Source organism: Phoca vitulina, unplaced genomic scaffold (assembly GCF_004348235.1).
Source record: "Phoca vitulina isolate PV1807 unplaced genomic scaffold, GSC_HSeal_1.0 scaffold14, whole genome shotgun sequence".
Classification (NCBI taxonomy): domain Eukaryota; kingdom Metazoa; phylum Chordata; class Mammalia; order Carnivora; family Phocidae; genus Phoca; species Phoca vitulina.
In genome coordinates this window covers 9255993-9281992 of record NW_022589717.1, presented here as the reverse complement: position 1 = coordinate 9281992, position 26000 = coordinate 9255993, and the positions used below count along the sequence as shown (strand labels likewise).

The window sequence follows — 26000 nt, the reverse complement described above, 5'->3', positions numbered from 1 at the left end:
ACTATCCTTTCTTCATTGTGTTGGCTTTGCATCTTTGCCAAAGATCAGTCGATTGTATTTGTGTGGGTCTGTTTCTGGGCTCTTATCCATTAATCTCTTTGTCCCTTCTTTTGCTAGTACCACACTGTCTTGATTACTGTTGCTTTTATAGTAAGTCATAAAGTCAGGCGGTGTCAGTTCTCAGACTTTATTCTACCTCAGTAATGTATTTGCTCTTCTGGAACTTTTGTCTTTCTATATAATCTTTACATCAATTTGTTGATATCCACAAAATTATCTGCTGGGATATTGACTGGACTTATACCGAATCTACAGATGTTACACATTTTTAATTCCCCTAACCAGTTTAATTGAATTTCATATCTTAATTTTGGAATTTATTTGGATTTATTCATCATGAGTGCAGAAAAACCACTATAAAGTTTTCCAGCATTCAAAGCAAATTGACATCAAGTTAACTAAGAGTTTGCATAGAAAATACATCATTTCTCAGGGAATTCATTTCTTCCATCATCATTTGAAAGTTACTTTTTCTCGTAGGACTGATGCTTAATTGTATCTCTCTCAGATTTTATATTTTTTGGATATATTTATAATATGGCAGGGGTTGATTAAATAACAGCCTTTCAACAATATTTATGTCCTAATCCTCAAACTTATGAATAAGTTACATATTGCCAAAGGACTTTGCGAATGTGATTAAGAATTTTGAGATAGGTGGATAATCCTATGTTATCTAAGTGAGATCAATGTAATCACAAGGTTCCTTGTAAGAGGGAGGCAGGATGATCACAGACAGACTTGGAAAGTAACATGATAATGGAAACAGAGAGCAGAGGGATAGAGAGAGAGAGATGTAAGAATGAAACAGAGGTCAGAGAGAGGAAAAGATGCTATGCTGCTGGATTTGAAGATAGAGGAAGGGGACATGAACCAGAGAATGCAGGCAGCCTCTAGAAGCTAGAGAAGGCAAGGAAATAATTTAGACCCTAAAGCCTCCATAGCAGTGAGCTTGCATCAGCCTTGATTTCAGCCCTTTGAAACAGATTTCTGACTTCCAATCTGCAGAAATGTGAGCTAATAAATGTGGGTTGTTTAAACCATTAAGTTTGTGGTGATTTGTTACAGCAGCCAATGGGAAACTCCTATTGGAGTTCATTGTATCTTCTTCAGTTTTCTTCTATTTAAACTGTCCCCACTGGAGTATTTGTATCATGTGTTGTTAATAAATTTTGTGATAAATAACTGGAAGCAAAATCCAACCAACTCTCTCTATAAGTGTGTATGTATGTGTGTATATACTTATATCTCTTTTGATATGCAGTTATGTGTGTATATGGATGTACATATATGCACACCTACATATGTATAGCTACACATATAACTAGAAAAAGAAACCTGAAATTTCATTTAGTCAATGATTCTCTTATTTGAGAATCTCCAGTATATCTTTTTTCAGTGATCTGGGAAATCTCAGATATTACTTGAAATTTAATTCTATGTATTTTTAGAATTCCTTTCAGCTTAGTTAGTAAAAAATTTGGAGCCTAAATCTATGCTTAATCTAATATTCATTTCAATCTGGTGGTTCAACTTATTATTATATGTGCAAAGCATGTTTTAACAAGAAGGCTAAAATGTAAAAATAGGTTGATATATTTCAGTATGAATTTGAATGGGGAAATGATTCATTCTCAAATGTCCATAGATTTTTTTTTAACACAGTAAAATAATTTTACTGTAGTTCATAAAATGTAATAAAACTGCATTGAAAATAAAATAAAATTATTGAAGAAATGATACTTTGAATTAGTCCATCATAAATAATAGATATAATAGATTTCTGTTCATATTCTTTCTCACTAGCATTTAAAACCTTTGGAGAAATGCATATACACATACACGTTTATATATATATATATATATATAAAAAATATATTATATATTAGTTATATATATATATACGTATATACGTTTGTATATATATATATAAATACATATATTATATATATTAGTTATTTTTATTTTCTTATTATAATTTCCAAAAATAATCATATTAAATCTGTTTATTTTAAATTAAGAAGTTTGATAGTAATTTTTCCAATAAATTTTCTGTTTGTGTGTTACTTTAGGATAGAATTTCTCTGATATGTACTTTAGAAAAAGAATATTAGATGGTAGCTGCAACAAACTTACACCCAACTGTATACAGCTCTACAACTATGATGAAAATTAAAATTATTTTTTGCCCTTGTTTAACCATTAAAGAATTCTTGTACAGTATAAAAGATATGGTGATAAGTTGCACCGTTGATCCCAAAGTAAAAACTTAAAATATTTGCTCATTAGTTATGCTGTTTACTAAAGGTTTTTATTTTTTTTAGATACACTTTATTACATTAAGGATGTTCCTTTTTTAGACTACGTAGTGCATTGACAAAATATCCTTTTTGTTGCTATGAATACTGGGGCCAATGACTAAGTATTGTGATCTTCTGCAGAGCATTGCCTTTGGCTAAAGGAAGCTGCCTAGCCTAGAGAAATGTAAGATGTCATGCTCCCTTTGGTGATAGATGACTGAATAATATGAAGATTGAAGCCCAACCATCTTGTTTCAAGGTAGGAAAACTGGTTTTGCTATTTATATTCCAGAAATTACCCGTTAATGACACTAAAATTAACTTTAGCCAAATATCTCATTTTTGCTCAGTCCTTTCCCTAGCCTTTATTTCTGTCTCCTTTATAGTACTTTCTGGAAGAATGGATTTTCCAAAAAAGCATATGCATATGAGTCTCTGTCTCAGGGATACTAGGTCCTTCTTGGGAACCTAAGACAACTTCTGTTTCTTATTTACTATGATCTTGCATTATGAATACATAGTGGGTGTATATATTTCCTGTCCAGATCCATGGTGATAATTATATTGTTTTCCTTTTTTTTTTTTAAGGGGTTAGCAAACACTTTAATTTTTTATGTAGTTTTATTTACATCAAAAGTAGAGGTGACTGTTGAAAAGGATCAGACAGACAAGGTGTACTGCTATGAGTGTTTTACTCATTTTGAATAACTGAAACAATGTGGGATTGTATTGATTGATTTTTAGATGACAAAGAACCTTTTATTTCAGGTATTAACCATTGGTATTGTTTTAGTCCATTCGGTATGCTATAACAAAATAACCATAGATTGGGTGGCTTAAAATCAACCGAAATGTATTTTGCACTGTTCTGGAGACTGGTAAGTCCAAGATCAGGGTACACATAGCTTGTATATTTTATAAATGATGATCTTAGTCATTTAATTGATATATTTAGTCTGATTTAATATAATTTCTGTATTTTTTAATTTAAATCTATCATTTTTGTTTTCTATTTAACATTTTAATGTTAAATCTATCATCTGTTTTCTATTTTCCTCACCTATTTTATATTGAGCTCTCATTTCTTGCCTTCCTTTGGATGAATTAATTTTATTTTTCCATTTTTATCCTCATTAGTTGTTAGCTACACATTTTTTAATCTTCTTTTAATATTACACTGAAGATTAAAACATTTGTCCCACTTATTAAAATCCATATAAATTAGGATTTTTAATCACTTTCAGAATATGCCAGAATTTTAAAAGATTTTAAATATATTTTCCCTTTTCTGCCTTTTGTTCTACTGCAATATTGTCTTTTAATCCTCTGGGTACATTTTAGTGGTGCCTGGGTGGCTCAGTTTGTTAGGTGGCTGCCTTTGGCTCATGTCATGGTCTCAAGGTCCTGGGATCAAGCCCCATGTCGGGCTTCCTGCTCAGCAGGGAATCTGTTTCTCCCTCTCCCTCTGTGATCTCTCTCGCTCTCACTCTCTCTCTCTCAAATAAATAAATAAATAAAATCTTTAAAAAAAAATCCTGTGTATATTATAAACTCCATGACACATTATTATTATGATTTTTTATAAATGTATAATTTGTTTGGCTCTATCCACATATTCACCCTACCTCTTACTTTTTGTTACTTCCTTATCTCTTATCTGTTGGGACAATTTTGTTTTGCCCTGAACTCCCTTAATCCTGGTTTCATTGTGATGAATTCTGTTTTTTTCCCCAATATCTTAATATTTTTACTTGTTAAAGTGTATTATTGCGTATTGAATTCTACCTTCACTTTTATGTTGCTCTATATTTTATCTTATGGCATTCCTTCTTTATTTTTGTTACGGTTGATCTTTTTTTCTCTACTTTATCTTCACATTTTAGAAGTTTTACTCTTATATTACCAGGTGAGGTTTTTTTTTAAATTTGTGCTGCTTGGAATACATATAGTCTCTTGAAATTGTTTTTTGTTTCCTTTCAGCAACATTGGAAACTTCTCAGCTGTTATCTTTATAGATAATACTTGCCCCAACCAGTTTCTCTTCATTTTATAGGACTCTAAATACACCTGTTGTAAATCTTGTGATCATCTCTCATATAACTTGTGTACTATTTTTTAAAAATATTTTGCAACATTTTTTTCCTCTATATACTTCAGTTTAGGTATTCTTTTTTGACCTACTTTCCAATTCATAATTCTCTCTTCAGAAGTGTCTAATGTATCATTAATTTCCTATTGGTCACAAGCTTTCCCATAGTGTAATTTTAGTTTCTAGATTTCTCTACAAAAATAAAAAAAAAATCTTATTTTTGTAGATTTAAGCATTCTGCTGAAATTATCAGTCTTTTCACTTAATTTTTGAACATATTAGTCATTATATTTAAATTTTAATAGCTCCTATATTTCTTTCATATAAGTTGACCTTTATCTATTGTATCTTTCTATGTATGCTGGAAGTTTTAGTGCACTCTTCTGAAAGCCAAATTATCTTTGCTTGAATGCAAGATATTTTATCTAAAAAATTTTAGAATTAAAATCAAACCTCCATTTAATGTAACCTGCTGCCTGAAAAGTTTTACTTTATTTCTGGCATGCATTTAGAATAGTGATGTATTATCTTAATCCAATCAAAAATTGATCTGTTTTGCAGCTGGACTTTTAGAGAATTTGACTATTTATTGTTTACTTTTATACCTCAGTGTAGCCTTTTTGGAGTTCCAACTGAAACTCCTAAGTGTTCATTAGGCCTTCCTCCTAGGTCAACCCTGAACTCATTTTTTTTTCTTTTTATCCCTAAGTATTTCTACATGAAGCCTTTCTGAAAGACAAACCTCTGGTCAGTTCTTAGCCTCTGTGTAGCCACTTCCTCCTGCTCAGGGTCTCAGACTTTTCTACAGAAATTTTAGAATTGGCAATGCCTTAACTTTGTGCAGTCTCAAAATAGCCACCATTCACATATGGCTAATAAGCACTTGAAACACAGCTGAAGTGGAATGTGCTCAAGAGTGAAATTCATACATTTCACTTTGGAGACTTTTTGAAGACTTAACACACACAAGTATTTTTTTTTTTTCCCCAGCTTTTCCTGGTGGCCTTATCAATAATGTTGATCAGTGTGATGCCTGGGTGGCTCAGTTGGTTAAGTGTCTGCTTGGGCTCAGGTCAATCACAAGGTCCTGGGATCAAGTCCTGCATCGGGCTCCTTGCTCAACAGGGAGACAGCCTCTCCCTCTGCCTGCCACTCCCCTTGCTTGTGCAAAAAATAATGTTGATCAGAAACATGGAAGCCCATTGATGTCTGAAGCAGAAGTTTCTAGGCTGGAAATGTTTGAAATATGTAAATATTTTTAAATAATACTAATTGAGAATTAGCCACCAAGGGGCGACTTGGTGGCTCAGTCAGTTAAGCGTCTGCCTTCAGCTCAGGTCATGATCCCAGGGTCCTGGGATGGAGCCCTGCATGGGGCTCCCTGCTCAGTGGAGAGCCTGCTTCTCCCTTTCCCTCTGCTGCTCCCCCTGCTTGTGCTCTCTCGTGTTCTCACTCTCTCTCTCTGTCAAATAAAATCTTTAAAAAAAAAAAAAAGAATTAGCTACCAAGTTTAAAGCCGTAAGTTTTATAAGTTATTTTTAAAGTTTTCATATGCACATGCAAATGGTTTTAATAGACCATTTTTAAATAATACACAATGTTTGTCTAGGGGAGATTCCAACGTACTTCAGACTTAATACAGCCCCTAAATTCAGTCCTATCCCAAATTACAAGGATCGTTACTCTTCTGGCAAAGAATTTACCACAGCTGATAATGTTAAGAAAAGCATGTTATAGGCACACAATTTTGAAGTTTGGTTTTATGTTCCATAAACATTAAAAAAAGCATCCTTAAATTTAGGGAATGTAAAGCAGCATAAATGGTATTTTATAGACACTAATAATAAAAGGTCCTCGTTAGTTAATTTTCCTTTACTGACTCTATTGAAAAAAATCTCAACATCTGCTCCACCTTTAACTGAGATTTTTTGCAGATGTTATGCATTTTGAGAGCCTTTTACCCCACAGTATTGAACTCACCAAAGTATTGAAGCGTTTTTATTTTATTATTTCTGTCAGATCCGAAAAGTAAAATCGATGCTTGAAATGGAGGAAATTCATTTAAACTTTATTTAACATATTCAGCTTAATATAGGAGAACTGAAAATGAGGACTGGTAAATAGGTGTTTTTCATAAACCCTTTGACAATTACAACTTCATCTATTAAAAGTCATATAATAACATTCTGATGTAGGACTCTCAGACATGACTTCATCATACACACATATACACTTTCTCATGCAGAACAGGATATTTGGATGTGGAAGTCCAAAATATATTTTTAGCTGACTTTAGCTATTTTATTGCTTATTAGTCTCTGAAAAATCATCTCGCTTTTCTTCTATAAAATTTTACTTCCATCTTTTTCCTGATAATTACTACTAGAAGTGACTCAGAAAGCACATGTAAGAAATAATTTTGCCTGCATTTTTATTTAATTATACTAAGAAATAAGAGAATATTAAAATTATTGTTGTTTTAATAAAAAAAAAAAAGATTCCCTTTGTTCTCCAATGGCTCTATTGGAAGGTCTTTTTGGTTATACCAATGTCTGGAAAAAGGCATTCATTATTCTGGGTGAAGCACGTAATAAGAACTTTCATTTTTAGTATCTTAAAAGCTTGCTTGGCCTCATAAAAGGTAGTCTTCAGACAGGAGACTGATGGTTCTTGGGTAAATAGGTTCCAATATGGGAAGATACTGTGAGACTAGGGAGCAACAAGTGTGAAATGCCAACTTGGACTGGGAGAATGGACTCTCATTTGTGGGCTGGATTAAAGTTATCTTTCAGAATCAGCCACTGTGGTGCATGGTTCTGATTTAGAAAAATGACTAAACATGAGAATATGAAATAAAACAAGTATGTCTTTAACATCCAGTATACGTACAACAGTGACTGTGAGGCAGGACACTCTTTTTATACCTATCTCTGTCCCCTCCCAAAGCTCTCCTCTCACTGGTCTGGTTAACTAGAGGGACTTAGAGCACTGAAAATGAAAACATTTACAGTGGCTTATTTCTTACAAGTCTTCTTATAATCTAGGGAAAAGAACGTGAAATCATTAGTTGTCTCATAAAAGGATTCCCCTACTCGGCTTCTGTGAGTATCCAAAGTATTCTGTGACTGCTGGATCAAACCCGCACACACAACCACACAAGAAAAGACACTTGTGAACCAAGATCAACCTGCAGAAACATCACAGTACAACTTCTTAATGAAGCTGAAAAATTCTCTTCTATTTATGACACAATGTTCAGAAATTACCTTGACCCACAGCAGAGATAACCCTTGATATTTCTGTAAAGGAGGTATTTCCTGGACTCTGGTCTCACTTTCATTTTGTGCCTCAGGGAATAAAAGGTACATATGAAGCAGAATGTAAAAAAAAAAAAAAAAAAAATTCTACATAAGAAACATCTCTCCATGGATGAACAGCCTCATCTAAACCAAGATTCACCAGAATCTTCATAACTTTTTATTTCTTTATTTTTAAGTTAACCTGGAGGCATGATGAACATCTTGCCAAAATACCTTATAATCACTATGAAATAGGATAGAGGGAGTTTGAGGATTTAAGCCCCTCCGGTCCAAGCAAAGTCCCTAGAGTTAGAGAGGAGAGAGGAGTTGCTCTTCTCTTACCTTTTGTATTCAATAGTGGGAAGAAAACACATATATTTTTCAAAATATTCAGTAGATCCAGGCACAGATCCTGGGCCATCGTAGGTATTTATCTGAAAAACAGCTATTTTGATTTTCATTTAAAATCAAAAACAAATTGGAGTGATTTGGAATACACAGGGAGTTAACACTATGGAACAGCAAGCAAATCCCATGGAGATAGTGGAAATAACAGACACTATCAAGAAAGTTGTACAGGGCAGGGAGAGGAGCAAATGAAAAAGGGAAGAAACTGATGAAGACTCAAAAGAAGATTAACGTCCCTTGTGAGCACAGCCCTACAGCTGAGAGCACAAGTGTGATGTGAGGGCTGGAGGACTGAGAGCTGTACTCATCACTACCTCCTGGGTACTCGTGAGATCTCTGGAGATGAAAGACCAACAGAGGCACTAATTTATCTTTCCTCCAGGTTTCACTTATCATTTAACAAAAAGACAGGCATGATTTTTTCCAAAGATTGGGATTTTTTTTTTTTTTTTTTGTATTATGTTACCTACAGATAGCAAAATAAAGCTGCATGCTTTATGGAACATGTAAAATATAGGCCTTCTAATCATTTCTACCTCATGCAGTGGTGGTCAGTCATACAGGAGGAATCGGAAATGGGGGCAAAGGCTAACATGACCATATTTTTTTAAAATACTTGGGTATTTCCTTAAAATATAAAAATTAACATGGGGCAGTCGATATCTTTACTGTATAAAAAATTCTTCATTATTTTAAATTTCTTAAATTCCATGGAAGTCTATAATTTTATTATTGATACATTGCTACTTATGTATCAGTTTCATTAAGATAAAATTTTACTGTAGTAAATGGAAGGGAGGAAGGTCAAAGATTTAAACTTCTGCAGGCCAAGGAAACCACCAGGAGTTGGAAAAGGAAGTGGGTATGAAACTTTACCTGTCAAGACAAAGTATATTAGAGTTCTTCAAAAAACAGAACCAATAGTACACACACACACACACACACACACGCACACACACGTATATATATATAATCTTAATCTATGAAACTACTCAATATGTTAAGAACTATCATTGTCTCTATTATATAATAGCAACATGGCAAAACATATAGTACTTCCTGTTCACCAGAAACTGTTTTAAAGGCTATATTTTTTTTAATGCTTGCCCCAGAGTCGCAAGACACGTTTACAACTAATCTAAGTCCACTTCTAAATAACACGATAGTGATTCACAGTAATGCAGGCATCACACAGGATTTCCAATTCCTCAACCCTTATGTTGCCTACTTTTTCCTTTGGAGCCCTTATCATATTAATCAGAGCTATTTTAAATTCCTTGTCTGGTAATTCCAAAATCTGTGTTATGTCCTAAGACTGTTGTTGTTTTTTTTTCCCCCCTCTTAGAATGCCTTGTAAATTTTAATTGAAAGCCCACATTACATATCAGGGAATAGGGACTGAGGTAAAAGGCTGAAAGGTGAGGTTTTAAGTAAATCTGTCTAGTTCCACCATGTTTAATGTTTGCTCCAGTTAAAAACTCCTCCCGAGTGCCCTGTACCCTACTAGCTGTAAGCCGCAGCTACTACACTGGAGCCCTGCTGACATGGTGGTAATGTGCGGGCCAGGTGAAGCAGTCTATAATCTTCTGATCAAATCTGTCTTATAGTGGGCCTGTGTCCTTAAGCCGTGGCCTTCACAGGTATTTTTACACTTCCTATACTGTTTTTGTTGAGACAGGAAAGATAGAAGGAGCTGGAGTTGGGGACTTTGGATTCACTTGATGCTCCAGAGTTTGGGGTGGGAGTTGATAACCTCAGTTTTATGATGGGTTCAAGAAAAGTCATTGATTTTCAGTTTGTTCACGTTTTTTTTTTTTTTTTTTAAATTTTATTTATTGGGGGGAATTGGAGGGAGAGATGAACCATGAGAGACTATGGACCTGAGAAACAAACAGGGTTTTAGAGGGGAGGGGGGAGGGGGGATTGGTTAGCCCGGTGATGGGTATTAAGAAGGGTACGTACTGCATGGAGCACTGGGTGTTATATGAAAACAATGGATCGTGGATCACTACATCAAAAACTAATGATGTCTTGTATGGTGACTAACATAACATAATAAAATTAAAACTACAAAAAAAAAAAAGAATTTTATTTATTTGTTTGTCAGGGGCGGGGGAGAGCACAAGCAAGGGGATCAGCAGGCAGAGGGAGAAGTAGGCTCCCTGCTGAGAGGGAGCCCGATGTGGGACTTGATCCCAGAATCCTTGGATCATGACCTGAGCTGAAGACAGACGCTTAACTGACTGAGCCACCCAGGCTCCCTCAGTTTGTTCAGTTTTGTTGTTGTTCTTGTAAGGATGGGAATGACCACTTCAACATCTTTACCTATGGGAACTGAAACCAGTACTGTAGCTTTAAATACTTGAAATTATTTAAATCACATAACATGAAGTATATATTAGCCTCTACTTCACGATAGAAGAACTGAGTCACAGAGAAATTAAGTACCTTATACATGGTTTCAGAACTAATATTAGAAATATGATTTGAACCAGATAATATGGCTCCTGAAACTACTCCTTTCATCACTAGGCCATATTGCCTTTCAGAGAAGGCAACTGGTCCAAGGTCACAAAACCAGTAAAAGGTGGCACCAGACATCCTGTCTCTAACCACAGCACTGTTCTACTTGGGTTCAGGTCAGGTTATTGGTCCACATATCTAGTATGCTCTAAAATGTCTGGATGTTTATCATTCTGTGTACTTCAACTTACACAAAGTTTCCCCATTTACAAATTCTGTAGAGACACCCAAATTAACATTCTATCTTAATCACCCAATAGATAATGGTGACATCTTTCTCTGGCATTGACTAATAATATCTAGCATGTATTGAGGGCTTACTACATGCTAAGTGATATTTCAGTGATTTTTGTACAATAACTCTGTTAATTCAGACAGTTCTGTGAGAGCTGAGGTACCATGATCTTATTTTAAGACATGAGGAAACTAGATTATAGGAAGTTTAAATAAATTTCCTAAGTTTTTATACAAGTTATCTTTTATTTAAAATACATCTTTAATGTTGAATTATTTTTACATGCTCCAGTAATTAACACATGAAACTGTAAAAGTCAGTGAGACCTGAGTTTTAATCACAACTTTGCCATTTATTAATGTGACCTAGTTAAATTAATAAGCTGATGGACCATAAAAAATTGAAAAAAAGGGGAGCTTGCATGCTTATATTGAAATATTTCAGGAAAATAAGATTTTAAAATATTTTCCAAATAAATATATTTCCCCAAATTAATTGAGCAAAGAAAAAGCACGATGGCTCTAAGCACAGTAAAATGAATCAAGTTTTAGTGTCTTTAAGCTCACTAATTCTTTCCTTGGCAATGTCCAGTCTACTGATGAATCCATCAAAGGCATTCTTCCTTTGTTATAGTGTGTTTGATTTCTAGCATTCCCTGATCCTCAGAATTTCCGTCTCTTCGCTTTTATCCCCTATCTGTTCTTGAGTATTGTCCTTTTTCCATTAGAGCTCTAAACCTATTAACTGTAGTTATCTCACGTTCATATATATATTGTCAGTACACACACATACGTAATAATTACATGCTGAGAAAAAATTTGTAGTATAACATATAACATAACCCAATGAGCTTATGTGGTAATAATTATATATCAAGATTTTTAGAATAAACTTTTTTAGAGAATAATGACAGTTTAGGCACATAATTTTGAAATAAAATTTAATACCAGAAGAGCTTACTAGATTATAGAATCACTTCAAGGGGTGCCTGGGTGGCTCAGTTGGTTGGGCAACTGCCTTCAGCTCAGGTCATGGTTCCAGGGTCCTGGGATCGAGCCCCGCATCAGGATCCCTGCTCTGCGGGAAGCCTGCTTCTCCCTCTCCCACTCCCCCTGCTTGTGTTCCTTCTTGCTATCTCTCTCTCTCTCTCTCTGTGTCAATTAAATAAATAAATAAAATCTTTAAAAAAAAAAAAGAACCACTTCAAAAAATATCTTCTGAAGGTCTATAATACTTCTCACATTGTGTTAAATGTTGTCTTTTACAACTTTAATGTCCTATTATTTTATATCTCTAGTATATTTATAATTAAAAATTTATACAACCTGGGACATCTGGGTGGCTCAGTCAGTTAAGTGGCTGACTCTTGATTTTGGCTCAGGTCATGGATCTCAGGGTCCTGGGATAGAGCCCCCTGTTGGGCTCCGTGCTCAGCAGGAAGTCTGCCTGAGGATTCTCCCTCTCCATCTGCCCCTTCCCCCTGCTAGTGTGCGCACGACTTTCTTGCTGTCAAATAGATAAGTCTTAAAAAATTTACACAACATGAAACTCTATTTTTCTCCCTTGTATTAGTGTTTTAAGCTACTCAAACAATGGAGAAGTTAATCAAAGCAAATAAATAGGCCATTTCCTTACAATGTAAAACCTTTCGTGAGTCATCTGAGAGAAATATTTTTAAAAGATTTCATTTGAGAGAGAAAGAGAGAGCACAGGAGTAGGGGGAGGGGCAGAAGGAGAAACAGACTCCCCGCTGAGCAGGGAGCCCATCACATGGCTCCATCCAAGGACCCTGGGATTATGACCTGAGCGGAAGGCAGCCGTTTAACCGACTGAGCCACCCAGGTGCCCCACTAAGAGAAGTATTAAAAAAAAAAAAAAAAAGCAATTGCTGGAATTATCCATTCATTATAGTACACATGGTAATGTATGCACAATATCCACATTTGATTCAGATATTCAGCATAAGAGGCAGGTCAGAATTCTCTCACCTCTCTAGTGTTGCACATTGGCACTACCTTACAGATTTTGAGAGGAGTGTGATCTGGAACTTGATGCTGTCAATCCATCTCTTTCCAGGGATTCCTCCCAAAAAATGCAGGCAACTTAATTACTTTGTCAGACTTATCAAGTAGCAGAATTCACAATTTCAATTTTGTAGTATCTACTAACATCACATTCTGAGTCTACATCCCATTAAGTACAAAATAAATCTGAATCATTTATACGAGATTAACAACAAAGGACAATGGGACAGGACTTCTCTGTCTCAGGGATAATGATTTGGATACCTAATGTAAAGTAGAATTTTAAAATTACTCCATCTATACATTGCATCCCTTCATTTCATAATTAGTACTGTAGACATGCCAAGGCATGCCAGCCCAGACACAGAGCAAAGCTAATTAGCCTTGAGGGATTGAGGCTTCTCAACTAGTTGTAAATTTTTTTTCAGCTGGGTGAAAGACCCCTCGAAAGGTCAAATGATGCTGCCATCAAACCAGCACATGGAAAGAGAACCACACAGAATGGTCAAAGAGGTCATCAATGATAATAAGTACGGAGAAGTTCGAGTTCAGGACCAAAATATTGCAGAGTGATGAGTTGCACAATTTCTGAAAAGGCAATTAAATTTGAAGTACCTCTAATTAACTGCAGGGGTGAAAAGGAGCCATAGAAAGATAGAGGAGGAGGAATAAATCATAGGCCTCTAAGAAAAACATTGTTTTCTTCATTAAAATTATTTTACTTAAATTTTCTTCTGTAGAGTTTCAGGGGTGGCAGAAACTACCTAATTAAAAATTCACACATTACCTATTAGTCGTTTTTCAATCATATTATAGAATGCCCTTGGAAAAGAAGCTTTTGATAATAATGTGTTCTACCAATTAAAGTAACCCAGAAATTTCTTTGATTTACAGTAAAGAAACTGTACTTGACAATGAAAGTAAAACTACTTGATTTGCAGTCTCTAAAACAATTTCAATCATTCTGTGCTTCCTTTAATGCCACCTTCTATACCTAAATTGGGTATATCTTTATCAGGAGAGCTTGTTAGAAGTAATTTGAGATTATGACTAATCTAAGTGAAAAATACCTATTAGGAAATGTATGATTTGTCTCATTTCCATTACATTCTTATTTGAAAAGGCTTCTGTTTCCTCAGGAAAGGGTATAAAGACAAATAATTGGAATTATATGTAATAACTAAAAGCTGCACTAATTTTTCAAACACTCTGCAGTTTTTAAAAGCTTATAGAATTCATCTAAAATCACAGTGATTGAAAAGGCATTTTCCCCCAAATGATCAATTTGCCTAACTTATATTCATTCATACTATTGAGAACATTTAGATGATTTTAATCAAAATATTAATAAATTAGAAAAGTAAATGCATTTATACCATTTTGCAAATGAGCAACGCTTTGAAAAGCTGAAGTTTAAGGTAGTTGTTCCTTTTGCATAATAAAAAAATCAATTAAATTCAATACAATATTCATCAGAATCTACTTGAATTAAAAAAAAAGATTTCAGGATAATTATCTTGAAGTATGAAGTATGAAGGATTATAACCGTCAGAAAGCGAAATGGACATCCCAGGTTAAGGAGAGCAGGGGCTTTTTAATGAGTGGGGTAAGAGAGCATAAAGTAAGAAACTGAACAGAAGATCTGCTTCTACATCTAGCTTAACCACCAACTTGATTTCTGTCATTGAGAACAAGACTTTATTTCTCAAAGCTTAAACATCTTTGATATTTTAAAAATAAAAATAAGACATAAGACTTATTTTTTGTATTCCAGGTTTTTTTATGTATGATTATATAGGCACATTGGAGAGTTAAATTTCGTGGAAGAATGGAATAGATTTAGTGGCATCATGGAAATTAAGGCCAGGGAATTATTGTAGAGCCATGTTTGGGGGGGATTCATGCATGCCAGCCTGAGTGAATGTATAATCCTGTAAATTAAGTAAAACAAAATTTATTTATTAGCATACTGTGTCAATAGAAACAATAGAATTTTTATAATGAGGAACACAAAGTCGTAATAGTTCAAGATGATGCTTTTCATACTTCTACTGATGTGCTCCTAACATCAAAGGAATATTAAGCCTTAGTCCAAAGAATCCCTCTGAAAATGAACTTTTGTTTTTAATGTTTGGTTTAGCTTAAAAATTCATGAGACCTTCCAATATGTATCAGAGTATACCCATAGTTTTGAAATAGTAAAATACCCCAAATCTTTGAGGTAAATTGAACTTCTAGAAACATGCCTCATATCCCATTTCAAACTTCTGGAGATAGGTCTATTTAAGCGATAGGGGTCTAAATTTTGTATATGTGTGCATCTATATATCTGTATGTGTGGCTGTGTCTTTGTATGTGTATGTGAGTATAAATGTGTGAGTATATATATACATATATATATATACATATATATATATATATATATACACATATATATACATATATGTATATACCGGTGTTTGATTACAAAATGAAACGAAAAATGTAAAATAAAGGGCTCATAGTCACTTTTATATATCTTATTATCTTCTTCTAGTTCTCTTTGTAGTGTTATACAAATGTTCTCTGTCTTAATTTAAATAGACACAATTTTAAAACAACCAGTTTTTTCTTTGCATTAGCACAAAGCCAAATTATACAAGACACAAATTGATTTAGGGTCACATTTTTAGCAAATGTGCTTTAACCAACAAATTTCTAAGTTTGGCTATAAATCCAAAGTTTAAAGAAAGAGCCCAAGCTGAACATCGCTAGATACATTAACAGAAAAGGAACTATTAGCACTTAATCATGAAAGTCAAATTAACTAATGTCTAAGGATTTCAAGGCAGAAGAAAAAGTGAAGAAAATTAGTCAAAGTTACATGTATATATGTGTATATAATATATAAATATGTGTATACATATATAAAATATGTATTAAGGAACATTAAAGGAAGTTTATATAAATAACCATTGTTTCTAAAGTGGGATTTTTTTTATGAAAGAAATCTTATTTCTAACAAAACTCCATCATGAAATAGGTCTTCTCATGTATAAAGGAAACCATCATTTTTAATATTTATTACATTTTCATCAGATATTAAAACTTTAGATTAAAAAGTTAAATCACTTAATGAAATTTAGCCAGAGAAAAGGGGTGATGGAGGACTTATTTTTAAAAAATAATCTGTTAATAATCCTAGCACCAAACTTTTTTTTTTTTTTTTTTGAGAGAGAGAGAGAGTGCATGTGCACACAGGAGCAAGGGGAATGGTAGAGGGAGAGAGAAGGGGAGAAGCAGACTCCCCACTAAGCACAGAGACAGACAGGGGTTCCATCCCTGGATGCTGAGATGGTGACCTAAACTGAACTTAGATGCATAACCGACTGAACCACCCAGGTGCCCCTTAGCACCAAACTTTTTATAATGAACTTCTAATTTGAATTTTAAAGTGTTTCCAAATTGTGTGAGCACCCTCATGTTTATGGGCATTTAATATAAGATGGCTTTATTATAAAATCAGAAAAAGTATTTACTGGACACTTAGGTGCTATAGACAGTTCTACCATATCCATACATGCTTATCATTAAAACTCACCAACTCTGAAAGGTAATATTATACTCTTTTTCATGAGAAATTAGACTAACATATGTAGATAAGTAACCTATATTCACCTACCCCTAAAAGACAGAATTTCAGTTGTCAAGTCTGAATAAAAATTCAAGATTTTCCCTACTATACTTTGCTGCCTCTCAAACTATAGGAAATATTAGTATTGGGGGAATTATTTTCATGGTCTAAAATTCTAGAGTGAAGGTCATGGACTGTGAATGATGGAAATAATCCCAATCATTTGCCTTCAATCTCTGAATCCAGGCTGCTTCCAAAGCTCTGCATATCCTACACATGTCCTTTCTCAAATAGTAGTTATCCTGGAATCGGAGCTTTTGACAGGCAAACTTAAGGTTGTCTCTCCAAACTCCAAGTTGAAAGAGACCATCATGCATCTTCGACTGTAAGACTTTCACATATCCTGTTTTAGTTTCCCCAGCCATAATTATGAATAAATCACTGGGTGAGGAAATGGTGGAAGTAAGAGAAAGGAATGGGAGAGGTAATTAGTCAAATGAACCACACTGTAAGTGATCCATATTCACATTCATGAATTTGTTTCTTCTCCCTTTATTTTTTTCTTTAGATTTTTTCTTCTGTTGTTTCTCTGTTGTCTTGAGCATTCCTTATGACATGAATTTTTCCTACATACAGAGATCTCTATGTTTTATAGTGGGTAGGGTTATTATTTCAATAATATTAACTGTTAGAAAATCTTGAATGAAGGTATGCTTTTCTGGATATCTATGCAATTTCTTCCAGAGAAAAGGATTTGTGTAAAACAGTAAGACAATAGATGTTCTCTAAAGCTAGCAATGCATTAAGCATTTTTTAAGTTCTAGAAAGTTTTATTTTTGGTTCATGAAAAATGTATGATATATATTGAGCAGATAGCACAGACTCTAAAATGAAAAGAAAATTTTCTTTCTGTATTTTAGAGAAACTCATAAAAATATTTTCCCCATCTTTAATTAGGTATCATTTTCTACCTAGGCCATCAAAAAAATGGGTACAAGATAAGGATTTAAAAAAAAGGAAAGAAAGAAAAGGAACATTGTAAACTTAAATTCTCTGTCCAATAAAAGAGTTAATATCAAATGTTTTGATTTAAGGACCGCTTGCAAGTCTTAGTTATGGAGAATACCAAGATACTTTTGTTTATGTGAGTTATATCTATTTATATTTACCCTATGAGGTGTTAAATGTTTTAAAAATTCTCAGTCTTAATTAAAATGTAATTTCATGTTAACAAATTATTTTTAGAGAGTGTGCATGTGCAGATGTGTGCACAAGGGCGGGTGGAGGATGGGAATGAGCAGGAGAGGGAGAGAATCTTAAGCAGGCTCCACACCCAGCACAGAGCCTAATGCAGGGCTCGATCTCACAACCCTGAGATCATGAACTGTACCGAAATCAAGAGTCCGACACAACCAACTGAGCCACCCAGGTACCCCAAATTATATTTTTTAGGAGAATAACTATTTTATAAAATAAAAGGTTAGTGAGAAGAATAGCTGTGTTTTCCGTTTTTGCAAATCTTTTTAATTTCTTCCTTACTTGATCCCCTAGGTTCTCACGTCTACTTTGATATTAAACTTAACTGCAATATCACAGGTCGTACAGCCCCTGGAAAAATCTACTGTATACTTATATACCTTATAAATCATCCAAAATAATCCTTTTGAAATGGAACTATGAGCTTATTTAAGTCTCACTAGACCATTAACTTCATTAGATCAAAGACCATATCTGTCTTACGAAGCAATGTATACCCAAATCATGAAGCAGCCTTTTCTTGTTCAAAACTTTCCAATGGTTTTCTATCCCCAAACAAAACTTCTTAGTATAAATTATAAACTCTTCATCTGTATATGTGTCTTTAGCCTCATTTCTATCCCTTCTCTCTTATCTTCCACATACATTTGCATTTTGAATCTCATACAGATTTTCTAAATTTCTCAACAAAGTCAAGCTCTCCCTTTCCTCTAGGCTTTCATGTATGTTGTTGTCACCTGGCCAACTCCTCATTTATTTATTTATTTTTTTAAGATATTAGTTGAGCTATCAGTTCTCTATGTTTCCTTCTCTAGCACTGTAGAATCCCATTTTACCTAGGTTCTCAAGTGAAAGAATAAGTTAAAAATAAATAACATACTTGAAATTTTCTTAATTGCCTATAATCAATGGTATTACTATTTTGTAGAAAACAACTTTAAATAATAATTTATACACATACTCAACTGTAGAGGAGAAAACTACTTTGTGTCAGGATGGGAGAATGAACTCTGATTTTAGAAACACATATTTGTAAGTTTTTTAGTTAGAAATTGAAGACGCTCTAAGGGATTTATTTTTACTTTTTTCTTTTTCTCTTCCAGTTAAGATGCAAAGTGACTTGTTGAGGAGCAGGAGTGAGAAGTGAGGAGAAATCAGATCTAAGAGGAGTGATGGTTTAAAATAGTCATCTCAGATGATGGGGAAATAAACTAAACAAAGGTGTTTGGCAGGTTTAAGACAAGTTATGAGTTTGAGAGCCATGAATTTATATCGAAACCAATTATCACAGTTTTTTTTTTTTTAAGATTTTATTTATTTATTTGACAGAGAGATAGCGAGAGCAGGAACACAAGCAGGGGGAGTGGGAGAGGGAGAAGCGGGCTTCCTGCCGAGCAGGGAGCCCGATGTGGGACTCGATCCCAGGACCCTGGGATCATGACCTGAGCCGAAGGCAGATGCTTAATGACTGAGCCACCCAGGCACCCCCAATTATCACAGTTTTATGATTATCTCCATTAGATAGAAATTTAAAAAGTTTAATGTATCTTTAGGTATAATTTTCATGGACAAACACAGTAAAGAGAATAGGGATCAAGAGGGTTAAAGTAATGTCAAGAGAATAGGGGAAAAAAGCCCATGGAATCTAAATGTTAAGGATAGTCTGAAAATAAAAATTTAGGAATATTAGAGGTGCCCATGAAGTTTGCAAGTTACTGTATTTAAGGAGTAAGCTGGACAAAATGGGGAGTAATACAGAGTATTAGTTCTAACTCATTGGAAAGCAGAGCAGATTCAGGTGAATGTCAGTTATGCTATGGGAAATGGCTGCTGGAGTGGAATAGAGGGGATGCTGGAGATGAGGTTGTGAACAGAGATCAAAGTACTACATGGGCCAAAAAAATTGCAAATGAGGAGACATAATATGGATAATTATAAAACATTCAAAATGAGAAAACTGGTAGGCAAACCTCAGGGTAGCCCTTTGAGGTACATATATGAGCATGTGCACATTTGTTGTTCATTTGTACACTTGTCCATAAGGTAGCAGAGACTTGGCAATAAGTCTCAGAGTGAGAAAGGCATGCGAATCCCACTTTGAGACAGTGGAATGCACAGAATGTTAGAAAAAAAGCAATCACTACTTAAAAGGAGAATGGAGCTTTCTCTGTAACATTAAGAATAGGAGAAGGAAATAATCATTGAAGAAACTGAAGATGGAATGGATTTTGATAAGGGAGCAGGACATTCAGACGGCAACAAGAAAAAGCTTGAGAGGAAAAAACAAAGGAATGGAAGGAGTCATTAGGGTAACTGATGTAGAGACTCTCGAGGGGACAAGAATACCATGAAAACAGGAAGGTTAAGCATGGTTCTGTCTCTTGGAGGACATTGACAGGTTTCTCTTTCAGAAAGAACTGTGAAACTCACTGTGCTTACATTGTATCATTTGGCCAGTTTCCTTTCTCCATACAGTTTTCCACTTACTTGCTTTTGGAGGCTTCAAGCAGAAATTTATTCATATTTAACCTTAAACTATACAATACTTAAGCCTTCTGTTTCCAGTGGACACCTGTTTTCCACTGAAAATAAGATTATTCCATACTGGCAAAACATCTTTATTTTGGGGAGCTCACAATCTAAATTCTATGAAGTACACATGGTCTATTAAGCTGCTTTTTAAAGCCTCACCCCAAGAATAACACAATTTAAGTGCAGGATAAGCTCCCACATCTCTCCTGAAAAGTTACTAAATCCCCACATGGAGGAATGAATGAGCCCCACGGATACTTTCCTAAAGTAGGGAAGCTACTGAAGTACTAAGATAGTAGTGTGAAAAACAGAAGGACTCACTTTATACTTTTCATAAATTTGTTCTTTTAGATTTTTCAACATTGATTATAAGTTCTATTAAAAATATTTTCACCACTGCTATGAAATTCCAAGGACCTTGGACACTACCTCCATTTGGCTTTTTGCACCTTATTGATGCTATGTGTTTCAATTTCAGAAATGGTTTTAAACCAGTAAGTACCATGACCCCTGCTATCCTTTACCATGGCCTCTGATCTGGCCTTCTGTTAATTTTCTACTTTATTTCTCTCTCTTCTTCTATATTCTACTCCAGCCACATAAGGACACTTGCTTACTGGCCCACGAAAAGTATGTTTCTGTCTCAGGTCCTTTGCCTTGATTCTTCTACTGAAGATTCTGTTCCTTTGGACACCATGTGTCTTATGCTATCATCTCTCTCAGGCCTTTACTCCAGGGTCCCTTCAGCAGCAAGGCTTTTCCTGAAAACCCTGTATGTTATACCAGTCCTCTTGCACCTCACCCTAATCTCTATTCTCCATATCCAGTCTTACTTTTCTTAACAGCACATATTGCCATCTGACGTATGACATAGTTATGGGTTTACTTGTTTATTGTCCATCTTTCAGTTATAGATAATAGGCACCAGGATAGCAGAGACATTGTTTCTCTCGCTATTATACCACAGTGCCAAGAATGTGGCAGTCATTAAATATTTCTTGAATGAATCCATTTGCTATGGTTAAGATAATTATAGGTTTATCAAGGTTCTCTATCATATCTGTACAAGCTGAGAAGACTCAGAATAATTTGGATTTATAGCTTACACTAGACTCAATAAAAATAGTAGTAAGACTATCAGGAACATTAGGTTGGCAAACTAGCCTTCCTAGAACATCTGAAAATTACAGAAACACAATTTATCATCCTTCAGTAAGTTGATATCTACCACTACTTCTTGGACTATAGCATGTTATCTGCAGTTTATTAGAACGCCTGAAAAAAAGTTCAAATCCTACTGGGACTAACTCGCAGCATATGTTACTGAGTGTGAGACAGTCACATCTCTATCCCCTTGACAATGAATGGGTCAACCAAGAAATCAAAGAAATAAATTACGTGTAAATAAATGAAAATGAAAACACAATGTTCCAAAATCTTTGGGATGCAGCAAAGTGGTTCTAAGAGAAAAGTTTATAGCAACACAGGCCTACCTGAAGAAGCAACAAAAATCCCAAATAAACAACCTAACCTTACACCTAAAGGACCTAGAAAAAGAACAAATAAAACCCAAACCTAGCAAAAGAAAGGAAATAGTAAATATTGGAGCAGAAATAAATGATACAGAAATAAAACAGCAACAACAAAACCACAATAGAACAGATCAATGAAACCAGGAGCTGGTTCTTTGAAAGATCAACAAAATTAATAAGACTCTAGCAAGACTCATTAAAAAAATAAAAATAAATAAATAAAAGGAGAGAGGGACCCAAATAAACAAAATTACTAATGAAAGAGAAATAGCAATCAACACCACAGAAAAAAACATTGTAACAATGTTATAAAAACCTGTATGTCAATAAATTGGATAGCTTAGAAGAAATTGATAAATTCCTAGAAACATAACCTACCAAAACTAAAGCAGGAGGAAACAAAATTTGAACAGACCAATCACCAGCAAGGAAGTTGAGTCAGTAATCAAAACTCCCAAAAAACAGGGGCATCTGGGGTCACAGTCAGTTAAGTATCTGACTCTTGGTTTCAGCTCACGTCGTGATCTCAGGGTTGTGGGATCAAACCCCACAACGGGCTCCATGCTTAGTATAGAGTCTGCTTGAGATACTCTTTATCCCTCTCTCCCTCCCACTCATGCTCTCTCTGTCTCTCTGTCTCTGTCTCTCTCTGTAATGGATGGATAAGTCTTTAAAAAAAAAAAATGCCTAAAACAAAACAAAAAACAAGCAAACAAACCTACCTCAAAAAGCTAAAAATAGAGCTACCCTACAACCCTTAGAATCCTAACGTAGAGATTTTTTGGAATGCCCCTTGTAATACATTTCCTACTAGATTACTTTCCTACAATGTTAGGATATTGATGAATACAACCAAACAATACCCAGTTATAGAGAACACAACAGTTTGGCTCTTACCCCTTTCTAGCATGTCTGCTTGTATTGTAAATGCTAGAAAGCTACAAACTAAATTTTCCAAATTTACTTGCAGTTAGCATGCAGATCTGTTACCTAATTCCAATAAAGCAGAGAAATGTGAAGAGGCATCTGCTCCCAAAGAAAACAGATCTTGTGGGAGAGAATTTTCTTTATTCTGGGGCAGCTGGTCAGAGTCCGGATGTCTGGTCTCTAGCAGGTGGCATCTTTAGCAGTTTGTGTGTGCAGTTCAGCATTTCTCCTGGCTCCATTCATTCCTGGCAGAATAGCATAGAAACTTGATCCTTAGCTTCCCAGAAATTCTGTAAGATAACTTATCATCTCATAAAATCCTATTGTGTTTAAACTAGCTAGAGAAGATTCTGTCATCTGCAACTAAGAACGTTGAAAGATATAGAAGCACTCTTAACTACTTTTCCTGATAAGCAGTTTCATGAGGGTAATTCTCAGTTTCTTCGATGTGGTTTACCTTTGTACAGTTACGTAATTTGACTATCTTTCTGTGTTAGAATTATAAGAATCCAAATCATTATGTTCATTAATGAAAGTTACCACGCTTTCTTTGCTAATTCTTAGCATCCATGGCATTCAGACCTGAGGATTTATGAGAATATATTTATGGAATCTTTAACATTTTAAATAACTACAATTTAACTTTTCAAAAGATTTCCAATCTTCCTCCATTCTCTGGAACTGCTTGCCTTTATTAACCTGAAACTCTTTTGCCCAATCTTAGATATCTGTAGATACAAATTGCCTTGTAATTGCTTTGCTTTTTGCCCAAGTTCTTTGTTTTCATTCTGGCCACCTAATTTTTAAGGCAGTCCTGACATTTATATTATAATTTTATTTAGTCTTTCCATGAACAAATATACTTCTTAAATAATTGTTTACACAGTACTGTGCATACTAAATAGCAATCCACTTTTAATCCCATCTAGAACTTCTTTTCCTTCAATCTGCTGAATATTTTAATATGACAACTTTTAATTCTACTCTAAGACTCCATTTCAAATTTAGCTTACAAGTTAAATTCTGTATCTGACACAAACTGTCCTCTTCACCCGCTGTATTTTTGATGCAAAGAGCATAGTAAGAGCTCAATAAACATTTACCAAACTAATGAGTTTTTCTTCTCTTACCTTAATTATTATTTAGTTTTAAAAAGAATAAATTCAGGGCACCTGGGTGGCTCAGTCAGTAAGCGTCTGTTGATTTTGGCTCAGGTCATGATCTCAGTGGGATCCAGCCCACCTTGGGCTCCTTACTCAGTGGGGAGTCTACTGGGGAGACTCTCTGCTCTCCCTCTGCCCCTATCCCTCCCCGCCAGCCCCTGGCAACCCCCTACCCCCTTGGCCCCCCCACCTACCCACCAGCCCACCCACCCTGGCCCCCCCGCCCCTGCCCCAACTTGTGCTTTCTATCTCAAATTAATAAATCTATAAAAAAAACACATCAAATAAAAACCGATATGTACAGGTATAACTATGAACATTAAGTTTAAAATGATTAACAACGGAAAGACAAGTTTCTATATTTATGGAACTCAGTATAACTGTAGAGCAAAACTTTATCGAACATCAGATATAAAATAAGTGCTACAAAGCAACAAACATCATGCTATAAGAGACTACCATAGAGAAATACAAATTAGCCTGAAAGTTCAGAGAAGACTTTTCTGAGAAAATGAAGGGTAAGTACAGGTTATCTAAATTGAGAAAGGGAATTGAAATATTTCAGGAAATCATTGTACAAAGTCCCAGTGGAGGTTGGGACCTATAGGATGGGAGGAATGAAATATCAGTAGAGCGGTGGTGTAGAGCAAGGGAAAACAGTGAAAGAGGAGTCTAGATAGGTTAGCAAAATTCAGATCATGCAAGGCTTTGTAGGTTATAGGAAGAAGTTTAGTTGTCATTTTAAGAACAAACAACAGAAAGTTATTGAAGAAGTTTAAACATGGGTGGGACATAATTAGAAATGTTTGAAAAGGACACAATGGTGGGTACTGTGGAAAGCAGATTAAAAGGTTAAGGGGTAATGCTTGGAAAACAGGAAGTATTTGCCCTAGTACAAAATATAATTGAGTTTCTGAGATAAATTTATGAAATCTTGATTCCCAGTCAATGTTCTTGCCTCTAGACTAAGAACATTTTGGTTGAATTATAAAGTTTATTTATGAAATAGTCTCATTACTTCCATTTGTTTTACTTGTAACTATATACAAGTAAAAATCTCTGATTTAAGAACTAATCTTCTCATTTCTTTAGATTAATTAATGAAGCATTTATATTAACTTGACATTTTAGATACTTACTTTATTACTTACATATCCTTGAATTAATATGTCATTTTAACATCTGAAATAAATTTCAAAACTTAAACTATAGTTTATGCAATTAAAGGTATTAGTTTCAAAGTAAAATATTCTATAGATGTGTTCCCATTAATATTGTATGTAAAAAATACTTCAAATGAATAAAATGAGGAAGCTTAGAGGTACAATTTAAAAAATGTTTTTATATTTTATTTAGTAGCTCTGAGTGAGGGTGGACTTGAAATATGTGTTAACATACTAATTTTACAGCTACTAGTTCGACTAGACACAAAAAGTCAGATTTCCTTCAATTATGCCAAGTGCATTTTGAATTTTGAAACTTCACTCTATATCAGTGTATTTTTTTTAATTTTATTTATTTATTTGACAGATAGAGGTACAGCGAGAGAGGGAACACAAGCAGGGGGAGTGGAGAGGGAGAAGCAGGCTTCCCGCCAAACAGGGAGCCCGATGTGGGGCTCGATCCCAGGACCCTGGGACCATGACCTGATCTGAAGGCAGATGCTTACTGACTGAGCCACCCAGGTGTCCTATATCAGTGTATTTTTATATAGGAGACTTGATGGGTCTTTGAATTCAGCATATACTATATTTCAGGAACATGCAAGGTAAAACTATGAATCAGATTTTCAAGGACATAAGTCCTGTGGCTAAAAGAAAAAAAGAAAAAGAAAAAAGTGTTCTAGTTTCCTGACCTCAAGTCTATTTGAGAGTTTAACACCTTGAAGCTGTCCTTTTCTTTCTTTGAGCTCCCCAGTATTGTTACCATCCACCGGGCCACCTTGCTCGTATTTCTCACATCCTTTTTTTTTTTTTTTTAAAGATTTTATGTATTTATTTGACAGAGAGATAGAGAGAGAGCACAAGCAGGCAGAGCG

At 34.7% G+C, this 26000-nt stretch overlaps 1 long non-coding RNA gene across 1 annotated transcript in view; it reads left to right on the top strand.

The window, feature by feature from the left end:
- Positions 1-26000, top strand: part of LOC116637455 — a 256562-nt gene that overhangs the window by 1607 nt on the left and 228955 nt on the right. Inside the window, exon 2 of the long non-coding RNA XR_004300480.1 lies at positions 2502-2619. This is a non-coding gene — a long non-coding RNA (uncharacterized LOC116637455). The remainder of the gene's footprint in view (positions 1-2501; positions 2620-26000) is intronic.